The following is a 24,809-nucleotide window of genomic DNA, read 5'->3' on the forward strand; positions in this document are numbered from 1 at the left end:
AAAGCAACAGTGTGAAGATTTCAAAACCAAAGTGTCTCTATACACATTTTGTTGTGCTTAACATGACAAAGTTTCATAAAACTAAAACAATGGCTGTGAATGGGTCTACCGAATCCTGTTCGGAACGGGAGAAATATATATATTTTTTGAAGTCTGGACGTGAAGAAAACTATATGTGAACAGTGGAGACAGACAAAGAAAGCTGAGGCAACGTGGCTTGCTCTGAGGTACAGGGTTCATGCCGATTGGCGATGCATTATTGTTTGCCTCAAAGATTTGAAACATGATGGAAAACAGCTAGTCGGAACTTGCACCTAAGGAGAACAAGGCCTTTGCAAGACCTAATGAAGAGCTGAGGCCAAGGAAGTCATGCGAATGTGGCGAGCCGAATCATGAGAGGGGGGCCTGCCTCAGTGCTTTGAAAGCCAGCTGTCCCTGACCTCGTTCTCGCGTACTAGCGAATGATCTACCCTATGTGCTGTGAATGGATGAAAGTGTGGACAGAAATGCTCAAGTTCTCATTGGTGTGTAATGCCAATAATCCATGCATTCATTACTTCAGCAATGTTTGTCTGACTTGTATTACCATCTGTGTTATTGCATGTAGGACTGCCCCTTCCTATTCCGCATCTGAAGGTGGGGCTGCAGAGCACCTATCAGACATATTTGATAGGTGGTGCCATGTGAAGTGTACTAACCGCAACCAGTCCTTTAGCCAAATTCGCATTTTGAGACTTGGGTGTATACTTTTTCAATTGTAAAAATACAAGCTGCAGAAGGTACGGCGTTGCTAGCTAAAAATACCAGACTGACAATGTCTCCTGACAATTGGCAAACACTGCAGTCACAGGTAAGTATCACTTAAGAGAGAGAGGTACAGTGGGAGCAGGGGTGGCAGGCAGGGTTAAGGAAACATTTGTCACATGTTGGCATCGCCTGTAAAAGACCGGTAGTATTAGGTAAGGATCAGTCACATGCCTCTGAAAGGCGGCTAGGACTCGTTCAGATTCTGTCACAAGTCAAAGGAGTGACAAAGACTGTAGGGCTTGGCAGTCAGTCACTTGGCAGGATCACATCGAAAGGTTGTGTGGGCTGGGAATAAATCAGTTGTATGACAGTTTTGCATGTGAAAGAGTAGAGTGGGGACAGCGTTACTCCACTCACAAGGACCCCTCTACACATTCAAGGCCTCGTCCACCCCTACACTGCTGCATCACAGGACGGAAAAGAAGAATGCAATGATTTTGACCTGGTAGCAGGTCTTCTAAATTCAAACATCCCTCTGGACGGCCTTCCAGTGCATCTGCGAATGCAGTCCAATCACCTGAGGTTTTGGCGTATCATCAAGATCGACTATACCCACACTAAAAGTGGGTGCCCTTCACTACCCACACATTTGGCACATTCCATTTACCCTTATCAAATGTTTCCATGAAGCTTGAAAAGAAACTTTCAATAAATTGGTATTGGCTACATGAGCCATGTGTCGAAGATGCACCTCAATGGTCATATAGAGCAACACATTGAGTACAGGGATAAAATCTTAAAATGCACAAAATGCTGGCTTCCCTCGCCTCCTTTGATTTTACCATTGCCACAACAACTGACCAAACTGTTCTGAAAGAGTTACGGTTTAGAGTAAAACTCTCCTGCTCCCTTGAAAGACTGGAAAATATATGGAAATGAAGATTGTAAGCTGTGCATGTGAGTGGCTAGCCTGGTATATGATACACTTATGTAAGTTGACAGACTGCATAAGTCCAGAAAACCCTTATGGTGAATTAGGAGGTCTAAGACAACCTTAAAAAGCTCTCTAAGTGGTAGCTGTGGAGAGCAGCCTTCAGGCTTAGTCCAGAAGAAGTGTAAAGCAGCTTGTTTTACCAGAATGCAATCTTCTAGGTATCGATTAAATGAAAAAGAACCACACAAGGTATTTATAAAAATATATATTTATTATATAATACTCACTAACATGTTTAGATATCTCCTACCCAGAGATATGCACAATGCACACAATACTTTGCATACAAATCACATAAATAGCACAGAATACACAGTGAACCCCAGGGAGAGACCAAACCATATATTAAGAAAGTGGTATAAGAACCACGACTTGTGTCAAGACAATGTCTAGAGGATGTAGAAGTGCCAGGCCCCCAAGGAACCACCAAAAGGTGAGTGACTAGGAACCCCACGGAGATAGTGTGCAGTGTGGGAACAGGACTGCATTCTCTGTACAAATCAACGTGCAAGTCGTGGTTGCAATTTTAAAGAAAAAGGACCTTTCCAGTGGAAGACAGAAGGTTGGAGCGACACCCCACCTGTGGATACCCTAGCACCCACATTACCTACACCAGGGAAGATGGGTGCACAGGTGTTAAGTAGTGTCAGAAACCGCCGTCGAAACCAATGGAGGACTTCAGGAAAGTGTCACTGCTGGAGAAGGAGAAAGTGTCCGGTGGAATCCGAAGGTGAATATCTAGCTGTTAGGTACCTGCAAGCAGACGGGACGGTGTCTATGTCACACAAGATTGATCTGGAGACCTGAAGACGAATGCCCACCAATGTTGAGTGTTGCAGGAGAGTCGACAGTGACCTTGATTCTGCAGCTGTGAGGACCAGGAGACACAGATGAAGACTAGGAGCTGTGGACGACCTGTCCCACGTCGGACGTCGAGAGCTGATGGGTCGGTGTCCATCTGAAGCACCAACAAGCCTTGGCAACTGCAAACAACATGGATGTCGAAGAAGGTGCAATGTCAGGATCAGCAAGGCTCAGTGGACTCACCACAAGCATGGGAGTCAGGGCAGGCTCCAAGCAATCATGAACCCAAAAGAAACAAAGATGACCCTCAAATGGACCCACAGGACGGAGGCACTGGTGTCCAGAGAGGACCTTAAGCGTCCCACCAAAAGATGCAGGCCACGATACAAACAATGCAGACGAAGATTCTCGTCACTGGAGATGCTCGAGGCTGGGGCTACTTGGAGCCCGAAGATCTTGGTGGAAGGTAGCCAACGAGTCTTTGCAACGGCAAGTCGACGCAGTGCACAGGGGTTCGGTTACTGCAGCTCCTATGGGGGATACTGGCCTCAAACTTGGTGGTGAGAGGGCCAAGCAGGCCTCGAGGGATGTGGAGAACCCCCACCTGTGTTGCCGAGCCTTTCTTAGTCCCTGGGAGTTCAGGATCAGCAGACCGGTCAGCTTCGTTGCGTTACAAGCAGATGCAGGGAAGTGACTCCTCCTCTCCAAGGGAGATTTCTTCAGGTGTCTTTGGTGCCCACAGGCCTTGGAAAGTTCCTGTACGGTACACAGGCGATGCAGCAGACTGAAAGGGGGACAAAGTCGAGCCCAAACGTAGTCCAGCGAAGTCCAGAGTGCCCGGATGGTAGAAGTTGAAGTGGTGTCTGAATTGAATCGTGTCCCATGACGAATCTCGTGACCTACCCAAAGTTATGCCCTTAAGTACACTAGGGAAAGGGTTTGGACGATTTAAGGTTCCCTCCCAAGGGAGGAAGTGTACAGTGGGGAGGATACTCCCATATCCTTTGTCCGATTTCGCGCCAGAGCAAGAGCCAGCGGCTCCCAGAGCTGGTTTTAACTGGACTATGCCAGGAGGCACCAAATGTGCCCGTCATGCAGACTGAGTGGCGCTGGCAAGGACACCCACCCGGCCCCAATACACTAAATCCTGTCTGGGAAGTGGTCACAACTCCCTGTGACAGGATACCTATTGTTCTGCCTTTCGCCTGCTCGAGCCTAGCTCAGCAGCAGGAGGGCAGAATCGGGTCTCTGGTCGGAAGCAACCATGTTGTGCTGTCCGGGTTTAGAAGACTGGTGCCGGGAGCACTGAGAGCCTAACAGAGGTGTTCTGGTGCTTGGAATCATACCTCACACCGTTTACGGTGTGGGGGTATGATTCCAACATGTTTGATACCAAACATGATAGGAATCGTTGCAGCCAGTTTCAAGAGGGTCGTCGCTTAATTACGCGGTGCCCCCTTGTATGGTATATGGCTGTTTCACTTACAACCCAGGAGAATGGACTCCGTAGGCTGTAGGGGTATCCTGCTCATGCAGGGGCACCCTCACACTTCGAACCAAGCACCCTGCCTTTAGGATTGCAAAGGCCTGCTATAGGAGTGACTTATATGTTTTAAGTGCAGTGACCCTAGATATAGGAAACCTATATCTTTCGTAAGTGGTGCTAGCATCAGCTTACACAGGCTGCAATGGCAGGCCTATAGTTACAGTTTGAATGGTCTCCCATGGGTGGCATAATACATGCGTCAGCCCATGGGGGAACTCTGGGGGAACTCTGGGGTACCTATGCCATGGGTACCTTGGTACCATATACTAGGGACTAATAAGAGTACCTCAGTAACCAATCTGGGATGTACCCAAGTACTGAACAGAACAATTTAAGGGAGAAAGCAGAGAGACTGGGGTCCTGATTAGCAGGATCCCAGTCAGACTAGCCCAAACAGCTTAGCACCAGGCAAAACGTGGGGGTAGCCATAAAAGCAGCTCCTACTTTCCTACAGTACAGCTTTAAGAGGAGTGAATTTGATGCACATTAAACCAAAAAGCATATTAAATGTGTTAGCGCACTCAGACTCACAGGTGGTGGGGGTGGTATAAAGGGATGTACAGAGAAGCACCACTAAGAAAACGCATGTGAATGCTTAAAGGCTCGATATTAAAATCCGGCAACCAAAGGCATTAATGATGAAACATAACATGGTAAGGGTTCTTTATCTGTTTTCCAACTAGTTGGGTTACTCTTTCTCTTCCTGAGGCAGCCGCGGCCCTCCCTACAAAGCTTCATTCTTATGTGCACGACTTAAGGGTGTGACGTTATTTGCAAAGGCAATGACAAACATGGGAACCTCCTTTTACATGCAACAAAAATACATTATAAGTGCAGGACCAGTTTATCAGTACTCAACTCTTTGGGATGCCAGACAGGATGCATGGCCAGGGCTACAAGTGACGATTGGGTGGCTGCCAACGTCGAAGAGGAATTTAGTCCACGGGCCCATCTCCCCAACACCTCGACATTGCGGAAAGGTACTGTAAGAAATTGTATTTGGGGTAGTTGACTATCCACCTCAAGGAATAATCACTAAATTAACCTGAGCTCAATCACTCAGTAGCTATTTCACAGAGCAGACCAGCCTAACTTAGGGCAATGTGAAAGGTATTCCTGCAGCAGCAAATAGTAACAAAGTCAAAATGCCGAATAAAAATCCCTAACCGAATTAGAAATAGGGTAAAGTGTAATAAACAAAATGACACCAAAATAACAAAAACCCAATAAAGAGAACCGGAGATATGAATTTTTAAAGATTTCAAGGACAATAACACCAAAAAGCACAGAGCGATAATATTATAGGCCGGTAGACAGTTACCTAGGCACAATTTCAGGCTGGTTGTGATGGAAAGTGGGTCAGATACATCAACCAAGTTGGTCCCGGTTGCTGACGAGAAGTTACTTATTTGTAAAATGCTTTATTAAAATATAATGTGCAGAGTTTTATCTTTAAAAATGAAGTGTTAAGTGCAAAAATTGTAGTAGTCATTAATACTTCAAAACTATTGGCATGTTGCATAGAAATGAAGTATAGTTTATTAATTTGACGTAACCACAGACCCTGTGAATGAAATAAGACATGAATACCGAAAAGCTTGTGTTTTCAGACTTCACAACCGTTGTGCAAGATGTTTTTCTTCTCTTTGCTGCAGACGTTGTAATTTTGAAAGCTACTGTTTATAAACTAATTATCAGACATTTGTTGTAGTAGACGACTGATAGTACAGTTCTCTTTACAAATGATGTAGACGACAGGGAGGATGATTCACATACACATGCTTAAAAGACAATTGAACTCTGGTGAGAATATGAGGGTAAGCCTGTTTCCAGGAGTGTGCTGAAATCCAATTAGTCAACAAGAAGAAGAAAGAATATATTTGTTGCAACAAAGTAAATGTGCATTTAATTAGTGTGTGATCTTAGACTAGAGAGAAGTTAGGTGTGTCCCCTGTCCCAGACTCTTCAAGAGGATACTCTTTACTGGGTTGTCTTGGACATCTCCTTACGAGAAGTCTCACTTCCTGATTTGCTATTAGAGCTGAGGATACTATCCAGCGTATTATGCTAAAGCTTTATGCTTGATTCTCCATCGGGAACATTCATGGGTATCTGAGCTGACACCTTTAATCCTTCTTGCATTGATACCGATTTATTTAGAATACGGAAGTTAATTTATGGAACACACTTGTTGCATTTTTATTGTATCAATTCCTTATTGATTTGCTATATTGATTTACGTTATTACCAAATAATTGATTGATATTAATCTTTGATAATGAGATTTAGAAAATAAAATCTTAAAGAATGAGAAACTAAAATATTTGAAAATGAAACCCTTTAGCTCAACGTAACTCTTTTGACTGAACTAAAAGAAATAACTGATATTGTTTTATACTGACTTCCCCTCCTCACATTTCTGTCGACATCAAAGATCCATCAACCTGTACGCAGGGTTCATGACTGGTAAGTGACAGTGAAACCATGCGCTCCAACAGTGGTAGCAGAGTATAGTTTATGTCACGAGAGAGAATCTGAAATAATTAGTCCTAGTTGAGAAATGCCCATGTCCTTAAGACCAAAGCCAAAGCTTTAAGATTGACGGCGTTGCGGTTTCGAAGGTGGTTGCAGTAGTGGGAGTATCAATAAGCTTATGTGTCGCTATGGTCTTTGTTGAGATTTGGTCGTGTTGTTTTGTTGTGCTTGGGAATAGTAGTGTGTAAGCGTAAATTGTTGAGCAGTTGAAGTAGTTAGTTATCGGACTCGAAGTAGTACAAGATCCCAGAATAGATAAGCAGTTCAAACTGTGGTGTTATTTGTGGTGCACAATTGTAAGATATCTTCGAATTGCACAATTGATATAGGGACTATAACAATGATGTGATTGTACTAATATTGATTGGGGTTAGTGGAGCCTATTGCCAAAAGGAGAAGCTACATAGTTGGAGTAATTTCCCGCTGGTCAAGATTTCATTCGCGTATGTGTAAGATTAGGGAAGTCGGAGGGTGTTAAATCCTTACTTCCGATAATTTTTGTATAAATGAATGATTTGGAATTTCTTAAGTGGAGCAGACAAAAGTTAGTTGTTTATTATGCTTAGAATTGTAGAATTTGTGTACGAGAAAGTTGAAAAGGAAGGTGAACCGATGAAAGGAGTCAGGAGTACGTCATAGGGTGCCATGCTGAGATTGGTCAGCTGGCATTAGAGTCGAGCTGTTATTGGTTAATGACGACAGAGTGCCATGCTGGGATAAAACAGGTGTTGTGAAGTGCCTTGCTGAGACTGGTTGATGAGAACTCCAGTATTAAGCTGTGACATGATTGGAGAAAGATTGAAGTATACGGAATTAGAACCAGAATCAAAACCCCGAAATTTGAACTTAATCATTGCACATCATTTGTTGAATTATTGCAAAAATGAAATGTTTCATAACCCTTGGAGATTGGATTAGAGGTGATATAGTTCAAGAAAGTGAATATTCGTCACCAGAAGGTAGGCCAGTTTGTTACATGACGACAAATGTACGGTTTCATGCAGGTTTGTGGCTTTGTCAATGGTGCAAGATTACTGAAAATTAGAGTTCATTTATATTTCCACAAAATGGTACATTTGATTTAGAGGTTATTGAACATTTAAAGGAGAAATTATACAATATGAAACCACCTCCAAGACCCTCACATTAAGAAGCATGTAATGCTTGGGAGACAGCAGCACGTGATAAAGAGAAATATCAGAACAGGACAAAGACGTAAGCGAAATTATGCAGATGCTCAATAGGACACAGAATAGCAAAGGTGGAGAAAATGTATAATCGAGGAAGCTAGAATGTACCCTGTCATGACCACAGAAAAGACTAAAAGAAATTGGAAACAAATGATGAAGAACTGCAAAGAAAACGGACACTGATAGCGATTCATGGATGATGTTCTGGATGCTTTATTGGCTTCAGTTCCACCACATGTGGCACCTACAACAAATACTGATAGTGATATAGCTTCTAGTGCTACAGGGGCTTCAGGCCCTGTTGACCCGAATGTAATTCAGAACAAGTGATCATTTCCAGCACTTCAAATTGCAAATATACCTGCTGAAGTGGCTCATGCTGTAATAATTCCAGGTTTTACTGTCTCAATTTTGACTGTTCCTGCGCCAGTGTCACAAGTGGTGTCAACATGGACATTGGTAGTGGCAGTTGCGACTGCACCGATCCATATTGTCCCAAATAACGTAGCTCAAGGTGCTGTAGGAGGCGAAGCTGCGACAGGGTTCATGCAGACATCGCAGAATTCACATACTGTTGCGTAGACACCACTGCAAAACGTTCAAACATTGAGAGAAGGAAGGAAGGATTGTTTTTACGACACCAGTTGCCAAAAGTGAGACCTCACCATTTGAGGGTGGAATTTTTCCATCAGGGTTTGAAGAAACCACAGACAATAAAAAGACTGAGGTGCCAAGAGATCCTATACTAGCAAAGAAAAGAGCAAGACCATTAGGTGTTTCAAAATTAAAGGTGGAATTAGAAGAAAGGATTAGGAGATGTTTAGATATTCCCCATGTGGAAAATTATTAGGAAAATGAACTGATATATTTGAGTAAAGAAATAATGAGACGTGCAGCTATTTCACATGATAAATTAACGGAATTAGCATGAAAATATGAAGTGGAGTGTTCCATTACAAGGATGAAGCTAATGTGACCTTCAAGAATGAAGTTATGTATTGGGGAATTGGTAAAATGCATCCGCAAATAGAATGATTTTGACAGATTAGAAAGCAAGTGTACAAAGAAACAAGAAATTAAACCATCAGATGCAGCAGAAGCAAATATTAAACCACCACCAGCACCCCCAGATGAAGAGAAAGCATTTACTTTTCCTGTTAGGGAGATGCCAGGTGGAGAATATGTGCATGTACCACGGATTGCAGGTGATATTGCAACACTTAAGAACAATTTTCAGAAATTGACAGAGAATCGTGCACAGTGGCCTGTACAAGCTGGCAGGTTCTGAGAACAGATCTGAATATTTTGACATTGTAGTACAGAGTGATTTGTGGGCTAAGTACAAAATAGCTGTACAGTGGCCATATTCTGAACCTCCAAGATATGCGCAAACTCCTGCACTTTTACCAGTGATAAGTATGATGAGGCGATTACGTTTTTGAAAGGAAAAGTTCCCATGTTGGAAAACGAGATTTTTGACTGACAATTCACATTTAAGGTGCCTGAAAGGGGGAGGGGGGAGAGGGGAGGGAGGTTGCCAACTTTGCGCTGTTCTAGAGGTAGATCAAAGTGGCCCATCTGTAGAAGGAAACGATAATGGCCACCAAGAGTAATTTCTTATTGACACCGGAGCGATCCAATCCACTGTTTGAACAGCGGAAGTCCTAGACCTACCCCTCTCGGGAATGAAGATCCAAGTTGTAGGTGTTACGAACAAATAAATAACCAATCCTGATTCAGAGAATTTGCATTTAAAAATAGGTTCATTTGAGGAGAATCATCAATTTGCACTCATTCAAATTGTGTAAATCTGTTAGGGAGGGATCTTTTGTACAAGTTAAATTGCATTAGTTACTGCACACCGGACTGTGATGAAAATGTTGAATTTGAAACGGCTCGACAAAGAACAGCTGTAGGATTATATCCAGTGAGGACAGTGGAGGATTTACATCCCGATGTGCAAGATACCTCTGGATTTACTGTATGGGACTTTTCAGGAAAAGACATTGGACTAATCAAAGGTGCAGAACCGGTCAAAATTACAGTAAAGCCGAATGCAATTTTCCCCAAGAACCCCACCTTATAATATAATGCCAGAGACAGTAGCAGTAATAACACCAGCGATTGAGAACATGCTAAAACAGGGAATTTTAAAAGCGACTCTGAAAGGATGCAACTGGTAAAGTTGTTTGGGCAAAATGGGTTCAATCCCCGATTCAGAGTCCTAGCAGAGGAGTTGTGCCACACATGTGTAAAATGTCAACAGATGCATGCAGGAAGAACACCAGTAGCTATGAGTCACAAAGGAAGGTCATGTGGACCCTTAAATAGAATGCAGTTGGACTTTATCAAGATGCCTGTATGTACCGTGCTGAGCTATGTCCTGGTTATAGTGTGCATTTTCTCTCGATAGGTGGAAGCCTACCCAACACGGAAAAATGACAGCTAAACTGCTGTTGCGTGAACTTATACAAAGGTATGGATTTCTGGTTTCTTTGGAGACAGACAGAGGCACTCATTTTAATACTGAATTCCTTAGAATGCTGTGTGTGCCTTTCCAAGTGGAACACTGTAGTGATCATCCCAAGGCTTCAGAAACAGTGGAGCAATTAAATGGAGCCCTGAAGTCATAATTGGTCATACTTTGTGCCTCTACTTCTACTAGTCATTACCATTGGTTCTGATGAGTCTTTGAAGTATTCCTGACAGGAGAACAGGATGATCACCTAATAAAATCCTCATGGGACGTGCAATAAGAGTGCCTGCTGTACCTGCAAATGCACTTGTGAAGATCACAGATGACATGATACTCGATTACTGGAAAGGACTGGCTGATGTGGTACGTTCTGTTTCTCACCAGGTTGGAGTGGTCACTGCCTATTCACATCAGGAGCAGTACCATGACCTTAGTCCTGGTGATTGGGCTTTGGTGAAGAGGCATTTGTGGAAGTCCTATTTGGAACCAAGGTGGAAAGGCCCCTACCAAGTCATCTTAAATCACAAACACTGCTGTCAAATGTGCTGGGATACCTAACTGGGTGCATGCACCACAAACTCAGAGTAAAGCGACCGCATGAAGATACAGTGTTCTTTGAGCAAAGTCAAAGAGCTCCTCTGACAGTACATCGGGAAGAACAAGAGAGGGGAGAAAAACAGCAAGAACTCACCAGTACAAGTTTGTGAAATATCGCAAAGTTGTGTGGAAATACCCACTGAAGAAACCATTAGAGTATCACAAGAGCAACTGAATAACCCAAATGAAGGAACGAGTGAGAAAAAGATAAATATGAGGATTTGAATGGCCAAATGGTAAGAGGCGATTAAGATCAAGTGCGTCTATCGAACGTATACCGCCAACAATAATCGAAAAAACAGTATCCAGTGATACAAGTGACACAGAGGAGGATCTGCACACACTAAGGAGATCCAAGAGAGCAAGAGTACCTTGTTGAAGATACTCATTACCTAAATTGACTTACAATGCCAGAAATGTGGGAAGTGGTTAAAAGTCAAGATAAATTGAGCTCAGAGTTGTTTGAACCTCCATGATATGCTACACTGTCAAACAGGGTGGATTAAAACAAAATATTTTAAATAAATATGCAATTGAGAACTTAAACATTATTCAAATTTAAGACTGAAAGCATCTTCAACGACAAGTGAATAACGGTGTTAAACTCAAGAAGTAAAAGAGACTGAAGTAAGAAAAGGAGTTAATAAAATAAAAATAATTAAGAAAAATTCCCTAAGGCAAAGGCTGCAGTAGAACAGTAGGCATAACACACTTAGAAGTAGACAGAGTAGGACTAGGAATGCCTAGTATTGGAGTTTGTACAAACAAAATGGGAAAGCTATCAAAGCATTAAAAACAAACCTAATGAGGTTTTGCCATCACAAAGGGCTTCAAAAACTACTTTACACTTGAAACACCCCTCACAGAGCAGGTGAGAGAATGTACCTTCCCGGGAATTGACATAACAGAAAAACAAAATGGCACAAAGGACATACACAGAAGTAGCACTCTCCGAATACAACTTGCGGGACAAATCTTGCGCTTTGTAAGGGGGATGAACAGGCACTTGATTTCTCCCACTACTGAGGCGTATAAGCTATTGCCCAGAATGCTGTTCTGTAAGGAGCAGAGATCTGGGGCTATTCAGAGCAAGCTTTTGATGAAGCTTTTTGATCTCTATCATCTATTAAATCTACCCTCCAGCACCTTAATAGTCCTGTTACATCTAGACATTGAGATGCTGGATACTTTCAGGTTAGTCCAGTTGCAACCTGTATTTTACTGGGCCGGGGAAATGGGGCACACCCAAGCTAGAGCAATATAAGAAGGTGCTGCAGGAAATATTGTCCCTTACTGGAAGTGGCTCATTGGCCTGGTTCAAACATGAACGAACCGTGTAATGACAGATTGCTAATTATGATCTTTGGACCAACCCAGAGTCTATAACCCAGGACGTTGAAAGCAAGATCAGACTTACATACAAAAATAAGTGCATGGTAATGCTATAAACCGACAGGATCATAGGCACATAAACTAAAGCCTCTCTTGATAGGAAGTGCTCCCCTAGTTTTGAGATATACTTGGATAAAGTTGAACCATCAGTGGCTAAAACTTTGTATATTTTGCTAAGAATTGGCACCTTGACCCTGAACCATTTTATTTAAATAGAGGCATGGTCATGGTAAAACAACCCATTGTTATAAAAATCGGGAGTGCATTGCACATGAAATCCACTCTTTAGCCTTCCGTCTAATACACCGATTCCAAAGAGCAAAATGGCTAAAAGCACAAGTTCAAGAATATGGGTATTTGTAACATGGGAGCCACTGTACAACTGATACGTGAGACACCGTGAGCACTATGGTATTTTCCATTCCACATTTAACTAAAATGCTGGAAAGTTCGGAAAAGTCAAACATCTGAAATATCCTAACGGTCTCTCCTTTCAGCATGTTTTATAGCTATATTCAGTAGTTTTTAATTACCCTTTTATGTTTTATGGGCATTGTCCCCAAATAAATTACTTACAAATGTTTCTTTTATGTTTAAATGGCTATCTACAAAATATACTGGATATCAACTAAATTATAATGAAGAACTTATATAGTGTTCGGTGGTAACAGAAAAATCCTGCAATTGATGGAGGAAAGGCTACATACACCAGCAGAATCTTCTCCACCATACTATGCTTAGGACACAAAATTCCACCAGCGGACTTAATAGTGGATTTCGAATTTCGTTGACTTATTGAAGGAATTTCTTTTACTACCCATCTTTAGATCAAACTGACCAAAAAAGCCAACTCAGGGGATTGGTAGGGACTGTGTGGCAAACCAGAACACTGCTCCACACCCTAGTGGGCCACCAGGGTGGGGGCTGGTTTTGGCACCTGAGTGGCACTTTTTGTTACCGGGGGCCAGCAAAATTGTCCCATTGTAACAAAATCGCCCGAAACCGGCCCCAGCAAACAGATCGGCGGCACACCCCCCCGTACCCCCTCGCAATTTGCCAGGGCCAGTTTCGGTTCCCAGTCTGGCCAGTAGGCCACAATCAGCGCAAGGAGGGCAATATAGACTATCCGTTCATGATAAGGTGGCTGTGGAAGGCCAAAATACTGCCACTCCCCACCCCCTGCAGGAGCCCCAGTTGCCTTGAGGAGCCGGAACTGTGCTGAGCAACTCATGCCGCTTCCTTGAGAGGGCCTAGCGGGCCCAGTGCCACAGTATAAGCATTGTTATTTAACACCAGTGGTGGGGAGTCTCTGGCGGGCCCGCGCAGACAAATATCTGGAAATGGCAAAGTATAAACCATCTTCAAGGCAAAACAAGCTGGATAAATACATCAAGCTATTGCCGCACATCGTAGACTACACAGACCCCGTAGGACCATAGATACCTACAGAGGCTACAAAATCGGCATCAGTCGTTAATAAAGCCCTTTACACATCTTTAAAAAAATCAAGAGACTAACCCTAGAGGCCAAAATTGGTGAGGTCAGCAAGGATGTCTCACTCCTCCAACAGAACCCGCAAAACACGTGGGGCCAAGTGACAAATGCTGAGAGATATATCTCCGCCTTAGAAGACCCAGAAATTACACTACAACAGATGGTCAGCTAACTACAAGTAACATGCTCCGAAATGGCAGGAGGGATCTTTAGTTTCCTGCCGGCAAACCAGATCTCCACCTACTTCATCACTGAACACGCTTACAAAACGCGCTCTCCCGACAGCCAACCACAGGGGGCCTGCTGCAGGCCATCATCAGCCAGCTCCACAATTGCCAGGACAGAGACGTGGCCCTGCGCAATGGAAAATTTTAAGGCAACACCCCCTATGAGTCCTCAAAAATCCTCATCTTTATGGATCACACAAGGTCAGTCAGGGCTCAACAGAAATCGTTCGATCAGGTAAAGCAGAAAAGCGAGCCATGGGCCTGATGCATATGCTACTTTTTCCGGCCAAACTGAAAGCGGTTTTCAGGGAAAAGCAATATTCTTTGACCACTTGGACAGGGCTTCGGATTGGATGGAGGAGCACCCCCTCGCAATAACTCTGGCAAGCCATGCCTGATAAGCGATGGTCCCCTGGGGAACGACCTGGATGGGCGCCTAGCGGGTGCAAGCCCACGCAGACACTAGGGCACCTGTGGCAGGGCCCTAAGGTCTTGCTCAGGACCAATAACACTAAGTCCAGAGAACACAACTCTAAAGAGACTCTGAAGAGAGCAAAGGATCCTCTCAGATGAGAATTGATGCATCCCAACAAGCAACGAATCAGGGCAATAATGGTTGACTAACTAGGCGCAACTCCATGTTTACAGTTTTGTTTCAGTGGGTGTTTTGCAATATTGAATGGGGGAAGACATGATTCTTCTGGGTGGGAAGTGTAGGGAGGACAGGGTAAATTATGTTTTTTTTGGTTTTATTATATTTTTATTTTTTGCTAAAAACTGAGTAATTGCAGCGTTAATTGCATGTACATATAATCCAAACATAAAACCGTAATTTCATTTGAAAAGCGAAGATCAGGTAATACACTGTGCATAATAATCAATAAATCATAAACAAGAGACTAACATAATGTAACAGAATTTTCAGAATGGACTAAGATAAAAAATTTCAATTTATAAAAAAAGACGCAATCAAGGAGGAGAGGGAGCCCCAGATCCTATTTCCTTTGATCCTGCCTTTTCTGCCTCTCCTTTCATAAAAGTGCCTTTTCAAAATTATATATTTGTAAAAATCGTTCCTTCCACTGCTGGAAGGTTGGAGGTTGTGAATCAAGCCAGGCAGAGGGGACAGAGCCTGAGAACTGCCATTGCTATGAAAGCGAGTTCTACCCCCTTTGTTGCCGACTAAATCATTTACCCCTAATAACATCTGCTGAGGTGTAAGAGGAACATCTTCATTAAGGACCTGTTGTAAAAAGCCTGAAATTTCACGACCTAAAGATTCTATACAAGGACAAGTGGCAAAAATATGCACTAAATCCACACCAAAGGTTGTACATCTAAAGCAAGAAGTCCCCTCAGTTCCACCCCATTTAACAATCTTCGCAGGTGTAATATATAGATCAAGTAAGGTCTTAATGAGCTCATAAAACAAGAATCCTCAACCCCCAGCCTATCCTGCCATCTCAGCTTATGTTTATCTAGATCATCTGGTACTCCTTCCAGCAGGCATCTATATATTTGTGTTATTGAGGATCCTGCACATCTAGTTAACAATTCCATCAAAGGTACTTGTCCAAAACCAGCCGCCCCACCAGCCTTTTTTAGCAGGAAATCTCTCAGCTGTAGAAATTTTAAAAAATCCGGGGGCCCACACCAAACATTTCCCTAACCACTACGAATGAAGTTATGTGATCCCCAACTAACAGGTCCCCTATCCTATATAAACCACCCTTTCCCCACCCTGCCAGGCATGCATCTTGTAATGCCCTTGTCAGTTGGTCATTCCCAATCATGGGAGAATAACAGTTGAACCTACCTACCCCAAGTTTCTTCCTTATGCCTGCCCAATTGCGAAAAGCAGTGATTAGTACCTTGAATTGAGTTTTCTTGAAATAGCTTGCTTCATAGAATTTCAAGAAACAACAGTTAGCCCGGGCGCCTATCAGTAGCTCATATACTGTCGGCACATAACCGGGACCCTCCCTATCCTTTTCCTTAACTTCAAAGAGAGGCCGGTAATATTGGAATGAAGCTGCTAAATAATATAGCTTAAAATGCGGGAGCCCCATCCTCCTCTATCCCTTGGAAGGGATAGGAATACATTAGCTCTCCTGGTTCTTTGGTAGCACCAGATAAACCTAGCCACCTCCTTCTCTATATGTTTAAACCAAAAATTATGAATTTCCAAAGGAATTGCACGGAAAATATACAAAAGTTTTGGCAGGATCATTTTAATGAGAATACATCTCCCTACTATTGACAATTTAAGATTATCCCATCGCTGGAGATCGTTCTTAATTTTCCCCATTATAGGGATGATATTTAAATCCACTATATCTTCCACCTTTGCCGTAATGGTAATGCCTAGGTAAACCGTTTTTTCTACAATTCTGTTATCCGTACCTGTAACAAATGTATTTGTCACAATCTGTGTTTTAGCTTTATTCAATACAAAAATCTGATTGAGTCTCAAAGTTCTTAGTAATACTTTCAACTGCATACATTGCACGATCAGGGTCAGATGAAATAATAGCCACGTCATCGGCGTTAGCGCATCTTCCCCTTATTTTGATATTTTGGATTGCGGGACACATGGCAAAAGAGCACCTTCCCAAACCTGTATATATACTGGGGGAATGTCCATTCTCCCAACATTTGTGTCTGTAGTAGCCCAGACACATGGGGGAACGGAATCGAGGTCCGAGCATGGGGAAATATTACATTGTTTGGGTGAGGTCTTTCTTCCAAAGATAACACTCACCTCAGATGGGGAGCAATGTATGGTAGCATGAAAATGTTTCAATAGGTCAAGTCCCAGCAAATTATGAGGAGCATGCGGGGGAAGCAAAAAGGGTGCAGAAGTACTAAAATTGTTAACCTGTAAGGGTATTTTTCAGGACACAGGGTTGGGGTTAGGGTTCCATCGAACCCCACTGATGTTATTATCTGGCCATACAAGGGTGTCCCAGGGACCAGTTGTTGAGAAATCGCGCTACGTGTCGCCCCTGTATCTACTAGGAATTTCTGATCCTGCCCAAGTAGGGGAGCTGTTAAATAGGGTCCTGACTGATCTACAGGTATCTCAACTGGTCCTCCTTGTCCTACGCTGTCCTAGCCGGTCCTGGCATCATCCGGTTTGTAATCATCCAAAGAATATTGATTATTCCTTTGATCAAATAAATATCTGACGAATCTCTGCCTGAATTTTGTTGTGGCTGTCTGGGGGCTTGATCTCCCAGATTATTACTTGCTTGTCCCCTGCCCTTCCCACTAGAAGCTAAGACGGGGCATTCAGAACGCCAGTGTCCTACCTCTTTACAATAGGCACATTGATCCAGTCCCAGTGGTGTCTGTCTACAAGGTGGGCCTGGTGGGGGCATTTGTCTGTGATTTTGACCACGGCCTCGACTCTGGGGTCCATAAGCCTGAACCATCATAACCTTAGTCTTTAAATCCTTTATTTTACCTTCTTTCCTGTCATGCTCATCTGTCACCTGATTCTGGTAATACTGAGCTATATCCAATATGGCCGTAGGTGAGACTGAGGCCCATGTACTTTCAGACCCCTTTAAACGAACAGATATTTCGGAAAGTTAGTTTCCAACAAATCAGTCTACAAATAAATGGGAGCCCGTGGGTGTAGATGTGTCTTGGCCACTAAAATTGTGAAAAACGTCCTCAAAGCGAGTAAAGAAATCAGGGACAGACTCGTCCTTTCTTTGTTTACAAGCAGTAAGGAGCGTCCAATCTATCTTCCGTGGGGGAATTATCATCGTTATTTAAGTGAGTATGTTGCCAGGGAGTTCCAGTATGAGCTGAGCTGGTTTTTTACCAGGCTTCCTATCAGCTTCGGCCGCTATTACTGCAGCCCAATCTCCTCCTAACTCGGCAACATGATCCGCTCATGGGTAGCCGAGGTGCGTAACCCTGCGGGCTCACTGGTCTCCAAGAGTGCAGAGATAGCAGAGGCCTTTGCATCCTATTACGAAGGGGTATATACACCTCGGTTTGCACCCGCACTGAACAGGAGTGCACGGAATTCTTGAAGGACTTTGCGCTCCCCACTTTGTCGGCTGAACAAACAGACCGCCTGGAGGCAGACTTCACGGTGGAAGAAATGGTAAAGGCCCTCAATTCCCTCCAGTCTGGGAAGGCGCAGGGACCCAATGGCCTCCCGGTGGAGCTTTTCAAGCGACAGTCCAGTAATATCACGGACCCGCTCCTCCGGATGTACCGAGAAGCGCGGGAGGCAGGCAGGCTTCCGCCTGACCAAAGAGAGGCCACGATTGTGGTGATCCACAAGGCGGGCAAACCAGCCGATCTCTGCTCGTCCTACCGCCTGATCTCACTCATAAATGTCAAACCCAAGGTATTGGCTAAGGCCTTGGCAGATAGCAGCCTATCGGTTCTGCCGGATTTGGTGCACGTGGACCAGTCCGGGTTCATGCCCCATAGGAGCACCCGACACAATCTACGCCGCCTCTTCGGAGTGATCTATATGACAGAGGAGGTGGGGGCCGCCCAGACAGCACTGATGGCGCTGGACGCCTCAATGGCTTTTGATAGTATCGAATGGCCCTATCTGTTTATGGTGCTACGCAGACTGGGATTCGGTCCCGTATTCTGTAGTTGGGTTCGGCTCTTGTACGAACAACCAATGGCGAGGGCGAGAGTGAACGGGGCGGTGTCTAGATCCTTTCCGTTACGAAGGGGCACCAGGCAGGGGTGTCCTCTATCCCCCCTCCTTTTCGCATTAGCCCTGGAACCGCTGGCACACTGGATTAGGAGGGATAGGTCGTTTTGGGGCCTGGCATTGAGTGATGAGTGGGAGGAGCGTATTTCTCTATACGCAGATGACATTGTGTTATACATGGCCAGGCCCTACCACTCGATCGCACAGGCGCTACACCTCTTGGATTTGTTCGGTAGCTATTCGGGCAACACAATCAATTGGGGAAAGTCGGTGATTTTCCCGCTCTCAGGCCCTCCACCGAGAGTCCCGACTCGGTGTCCCGCTTCCATTGCTGTGGACGGATTAAAATATCTGGGACTCTACATTACACGGGACAGGGCGGAGTTCTTCGCCAGGAACCTGGAACCCCAACTATCGCGTCTTAAAACTGACGTGCACCACTGGAGGTCGCTGCCTCTCTCCCTGATGGGTCGGGCGGCGCTGTTTAGAATGCTCGCATTGCTGAGCCTGCTTTACATCCTGCAGAACACGCCATACCCGATACCAGCGGGGGTGTTCAAGAAGATAGCGCAGGAACTACGTGTCCTGCTCTGGGATGGTGGCAGTCCCAGAATATCCCAAGCCCAAGCTGACGAGTGGGGTCTTTGATGGGGGGCTGGCCCTTCAGGACGTCAGGCTCTATTACTGGGCCTCCCAGTTACAGGTGGTAAATGACTGGGTCTACGCGGATCGGTCGGAACCGGCCTACAGAGTGGACCGATGGGTAATGCCGCACGGTAATTGCGAGCCCCTGTTGTATGCCCGTAAACAGGGTAGGGATTGGCCGTCACATACCAGAGTGGTGATTCAATGTTGGAGGGAGGCGAATAAATACTTGGGGTGGTCGGACTCCCTGACGGGACGAGCCTCTTTATGGCACGGGGACCTGCTGTCGGACGTGACTAGATTGACAGGGTTTCGGGGCTGGAAGCTCATAGGAATCGAATACCTGGGGGACGTCTGGAAGGGAGACGCTCCGCGGTCTTTTTCCTACCTTAAAAAAGAGTATGACCTACAGGACTCCCAACACTACCACTACCTACGCCTCACCCACGCCCTGCGGACGCACATAAGGTGCGGCACGTCCATCCGAGAGTACTCCCCTCTGGAGGATAGGCTACTCCTGGACCCAATAGCAGGAAAACTCACTTCCACAATATACCGCAAACTCATCAATAACATGACGGACCCCCTGGTCACATTGCGGGAGAGATGGGTGGGGGACATAGGGGAACTGGAGAACGAAGACTGGCAGGACGCCCTGCAGAGCCCAAGGGAGATTGCAATCCGGTGTAGGTTCCGGTTAGTACAGCTTAAGATCCTGCACCGAGTATATTACCCCCGCACCCATCTGTACGCTTGGGGGAGGAGCAGATCGGCCCTTTGTGTACGGGGATGTGGGGAGGAGGGCACCTTCTATCACATCCTATGGGAGTGCCCCCAGATAATCCCGTTTTGGACCAAGGTAGTTGACATAATGACGGCAGTGGTGGGCTCAGTGGTCCCGCTGGAGCCCCGATGGCTGCTATTAATGATTAGGAGCGACTCGGACTGGACTAGACACAAGGAGATTTGGCTGGCCCTAGCGGCAGGGGTGGCGAAGAGGAATATCGCAAGGGACTGGGGCTCGCGGACCCTGCCCAAACTGGTGCCAAAGGGCCGAAGAAACTATCTACAATAGCAGAGGTTGCACCAAAAAATGGCGTAAGATATGGGGGCCATGGCGGAAATACAGGCAGCCGGGGGGAGGACTGGGACCCTAACAGCTATTGTTATTTTTCTCATCTGCGTCCTTGAAGGTCGGTCATTGTTCAGAGGATGGGTAATTCACTGCATGTATTGTGCTAAATGTCCTGTATTGTTCGATGGTCTGAGCAAAGTTAATAAAAAGATTTATAAAAAAATAAAAAATAAAAATATGCAACTCATGTTTTCTAATGCTGTCGGACAAAGTATGCCGACTGTTTGAATCAAGGAAACTGACTTTTCTGTGCATCCTGTCACGAGAACACCACCACCTCCACACCCAGGCCTTGGTTCTCTTCTCTGGGACCTCTTCAAATGCTAATAGGCTGGCAGAAGTGGGAGAGCAAGAGCAAATGGGCCTCTAGATGCTTCAGGCAGGGAAAAGGTTACTTTTTTAAAGTACTGTTTCCTTAATATTTATCGAAAATTCAACTTCACCGCTGAATTGTATTTTTAGCAACTATCAAAAATAGTTGTTTTATTGTGTTTCCCAACTGACAGTGAAAATAGCTTATCGGGAGTTTTCACTGCAAGAACAACTTTAACATTCAATTCCTACATGGCCTACCATGTACCCTGCCTTACAGGCCTTAGGGTGACATCGATATTTTAAAGTAAGGTTTTGACCTGTCAAAGGGGCTCTTTTGACAATTCAAATTTACAATTTAAACCTGCAACAGCCAGGATAGAAATGGCAGGCCTGCAGCCATGTTTGCGCTGTCACTGCAGTGGATGACACAATGGATGCTGCAGTGCACTACTGATATTTAACTTACAGGCCCTGCATATCCTCTGTACCATATACCAGGGATATACAGTTAAGTTAAATATGCCGCTTTCGTTACATTGAAAGGGGGAACATGCACTTAATGGTTAGCATGGGTAAACACCACCTAGTCCTACAGCCAGCAAAAATATTAGATGTTCAAAGGGCAAAGAAATCATGGGAAACCTTGCAGAAAGGGCAAATTTTCTACAGGGTCACCTATAATGAAGCATACCACAGGATTGCGGGTGAAATTTCCCGGTCTCTAAAAAAAAAAGTCGCTCAGTACAAAAGGATTAGGTTACTGGTATCCCTTTCATTACACTATACCCCCTTGTGTTATATGCGTCTTTATTATCGAATTAGTTCGTTGTGAACTCCACATCAACCCCGATTCATAAATAAGTAGTCAGGATAACACTAAGACCTAGGCCCAAAGTCACTGATCAATCAGTCACAGGTGGGGTGGCTGGTAGCCAGCAGACAAACACATGAACAGAAAACCTTAGATCAATCCCACAGATAGGCGCAGGAGTGTTGTCCAAATAAAGCAGATATGGCCGGAGAGGTATGCGCACTCCCAAAACACCATAAAGTTAGATGCCACATGAGTTAGAAACATATAGTCAATAAGGACACAGCATATGCAGTGATCACGCGCTCCCATTGCCGGACATCTGGACATGTTACTCACTGGCCACATTGTGTCAATGCAAGGTCGAGGCCCACCTATAAGTTCCATTAGACAACTAATTTACGACTCCAAAGGCAGCAACATACGTTCCTCACCATACACGGATCACCGGAAATTCTTTATTACCTACAATGAACTGAAAAAAAGGAGGACACAAACCGATTATAACTTGAGACAGCCCTCAGACCCTGTGCTTGCAACTGTTCTCCCGGCAACTCTGTTTAATTAAACAAACTGTTCCTGTTTTGCCAAATGCCTCTTGTTTTTTCAAAATATTTTATGTTACAGCAACAGTGGTACAATGACGAAAAGCATCAAACAGTAGAAATTGGCATTTACGATTACAATGCAAATGTGACTTCAAAATGCAATAACTAGAGAACCGGGTAATGGCTGGAACAGCTCTGCAATCAGGACAAACAGTTGCAGCTAATAGAACACACAGCCACAATAAACGGCAGCCCCTCTGGCACCAGAGTGAAGTATGCACACGTTTGGAAAGCTCCTTACTCCGTTATATTGATCTCCCAAGACCTCATTGTCAGAAGACCGCAAGAATTGTGGTCTATTTTATGGACATGCTTTCTAGCCAATGTCAAGAGGGTTTCGTCTCAACATCAAGATGCCAATTTGGGGTCTGTACTGCGCTCAAATAAGAAATAATAATAGTAATTCAAACTAGGGGACCACCAGTCTGCAATTTAAAAGGACTGCCCGTAAATTCACTCCAATGTCCATCACTGATGTTTTAATGGACAGCATTTACCCTTTATTTTAGACATTCTGGTAAAAAAAGAGGTTAATTCTGACTGTTAAGATGCTGCAGATTAAAAGTCCAATGCAGGATGTTGAACTCAGTCACAGTATAGGCTGTCACCCTGCACAACAATTATGGAAAAACTGCATCGGCTGAAGAAGCCATTACGAACAGCAGTCCGAAATTAAGGATTGTCCATGTAAATAAAGGAGAGGCGGTCACCCTACCGGAGACAGAAATCACTTTGAATGTGAGACTCATTATTTTAAACTTGCATTTAGAAACAATATAACATAGGCTGCCACAAAATATGCAAAGAATTAGGTTCAAGATAAAATAGTACTTCCAAAGTACAGATTATAGTAATACGTAAACTGTACTTAGTGCAAGCATTTCTTTTAACAACTATCCATTAAATGTTTATTTCCTAACTTAGGCTGTTAGTGTGTGGGGAAGAGTGGCGGGATTCCTCAAAGTACTCTTACTGCATTTTTCTAGACAACAACATGCAAAAAAAAAAAAAAATACAGAAGATTTCCAAAGTGCTTTTGTTTTATGCACTATTAAAGAGCAAAGGCTGAGTTCATACGGAGTTCATATTTTTATCTGGCAATGTGGATTTCTGTGTTTGCTAAATTGATGTCCTACTGTTCTACACAGTGCATCCGGGATACATTTATAATCTAATGTTGCATTTCCTGTGGGGGGAAAAACCGTGCTTAGGAGACTTAAACTGCATTTTTATATTAGACACCCTTAACTGTTGTGGGTCTCATCAGCACATCATGTATGTCACAAAAAGTTAAACGGAGGTTTGCATTGGGTTATTGAATTAAAGTTACCTTAATATTAGGAAATGCTTGGGGGTTTAGATGACTGAAAGATGCCAATTAGGTTGTTCACTCTCATACGCTGCTCAAATGAGGTGCAACTTATCTTTCTGAAACTGCTAGATGTGTTCTTTTGGTTTGGGGATTAATATTTGATTTGTTACTAGCTCTAGTGCTTAGCCTAAGAGAGTAAGTGTTTTGCACATTTATACCAAACATCTTTTATGGTGGATTCTCTCCCGAGAACCACTTCAAAGATGCCTTCTGTAGGAATTTGGCTCTGTATATACTATACCAAAATGAGGTATAGTGTGCACAGAGTCCAGTGGAACCCCAAAGGTAGGCAGAGGTAAAAGTAGATGGCACCTCACTCTCTATTTGTGGTAGTGCGGGCAAGCAGTAAGGCTTTATCAGAGGGTAGTGTTAAGCATTTGTTGTACACACTCAGGCAGCAAATGATGTCACAACTCAAAGACTGAACTCAGACCAATTTGTTTCTTTCAAAAATATTATGTAGTTAATTTAATTTTTTAGAGCCAAGCAAGCCTGGTACAGGTAAGTGTAAATGGTACTTTTCAAGGTAGGTTGAACAATACAAGCAAGCTGAATGAAAATGCCTTTGTTACAGGTTTGTAAATCTTTTCGATACAGTGGAAATTGATGATTGGATTACTTTTCAGATTACTTTATGAATTACTTTTTATACTCAGTGTGAAATGGCTAGATATCACACTGGGATATTTCCTAGAGAAAAGGTAAGTTAAGCCGTTTTTGGTTATTGGCAGTTTTCAAGTTCTCATACAAAACCAACTACACACCACTTAGAACAATTTGCAAGAAAAAACAGTCAATGTATTCCTATGGAGAAGACGTGGTTATCGTTAACAGGTAAGTACTTGGTTGTGGGAGTTGGATTACTGGGGTTAGACCAAGGTTCCCCCAGGGTCAAGGATGCACTCTCAAACCAACCTCAGCAGCACTAGGGAGGCCGGGTGCAGAGTGCTGAGGCCCAAAGTGATCCAATGGAGGATAGGGTGCCACCGGTTGGTGGCAACTCATGAGCAGGCCACAAGGTTGTGGGAGCAAAGTTCTGGTGTTAGGCTCAGGGGATAGGGGGGGATCAGAGTTAGCACACAAAGTGCACCCACAGCAGCACAGGGGCAGCTGGATACAGGGTGCTCTTTTGGCACTGGGTGCCCTGTTTTCAATGGGAGTTGCCGATTTGGATTTTTGCTGCAGGCTCGGTCCAGGAAGACTTCCAGGAGAAACCAACGGCTGGGCA

The 24,809-nt window shown here is 44.1% G+C and overlaps 1 protein-coding gene across 1 annotated transcript in view; it reads right to left on the reverse strand.

Moving 5' to 3' along the window:
- The window catches only part of LOC146866699 (importin-9-like), an 89,032-nt gene that overhangs the window by 59,043 nt on the left and 5,180 nt on the right, over positions 1–24,809 (reverse strand). The window lies entirely within an intron of this gene.

Source organism: Triturus cristatus, chromosome 1_2, assembly GCF_964204655.1.
Source record: "Triturus cristatus chromosome 1_2, aTriCri1.1, whole genome shotgun sequence".
Lineage (NCBI taxonomy): Eukaryota > Metazoa > Chordata > Amphibia > Caudata > Salamandridae > Triturus > Triturus cristatus.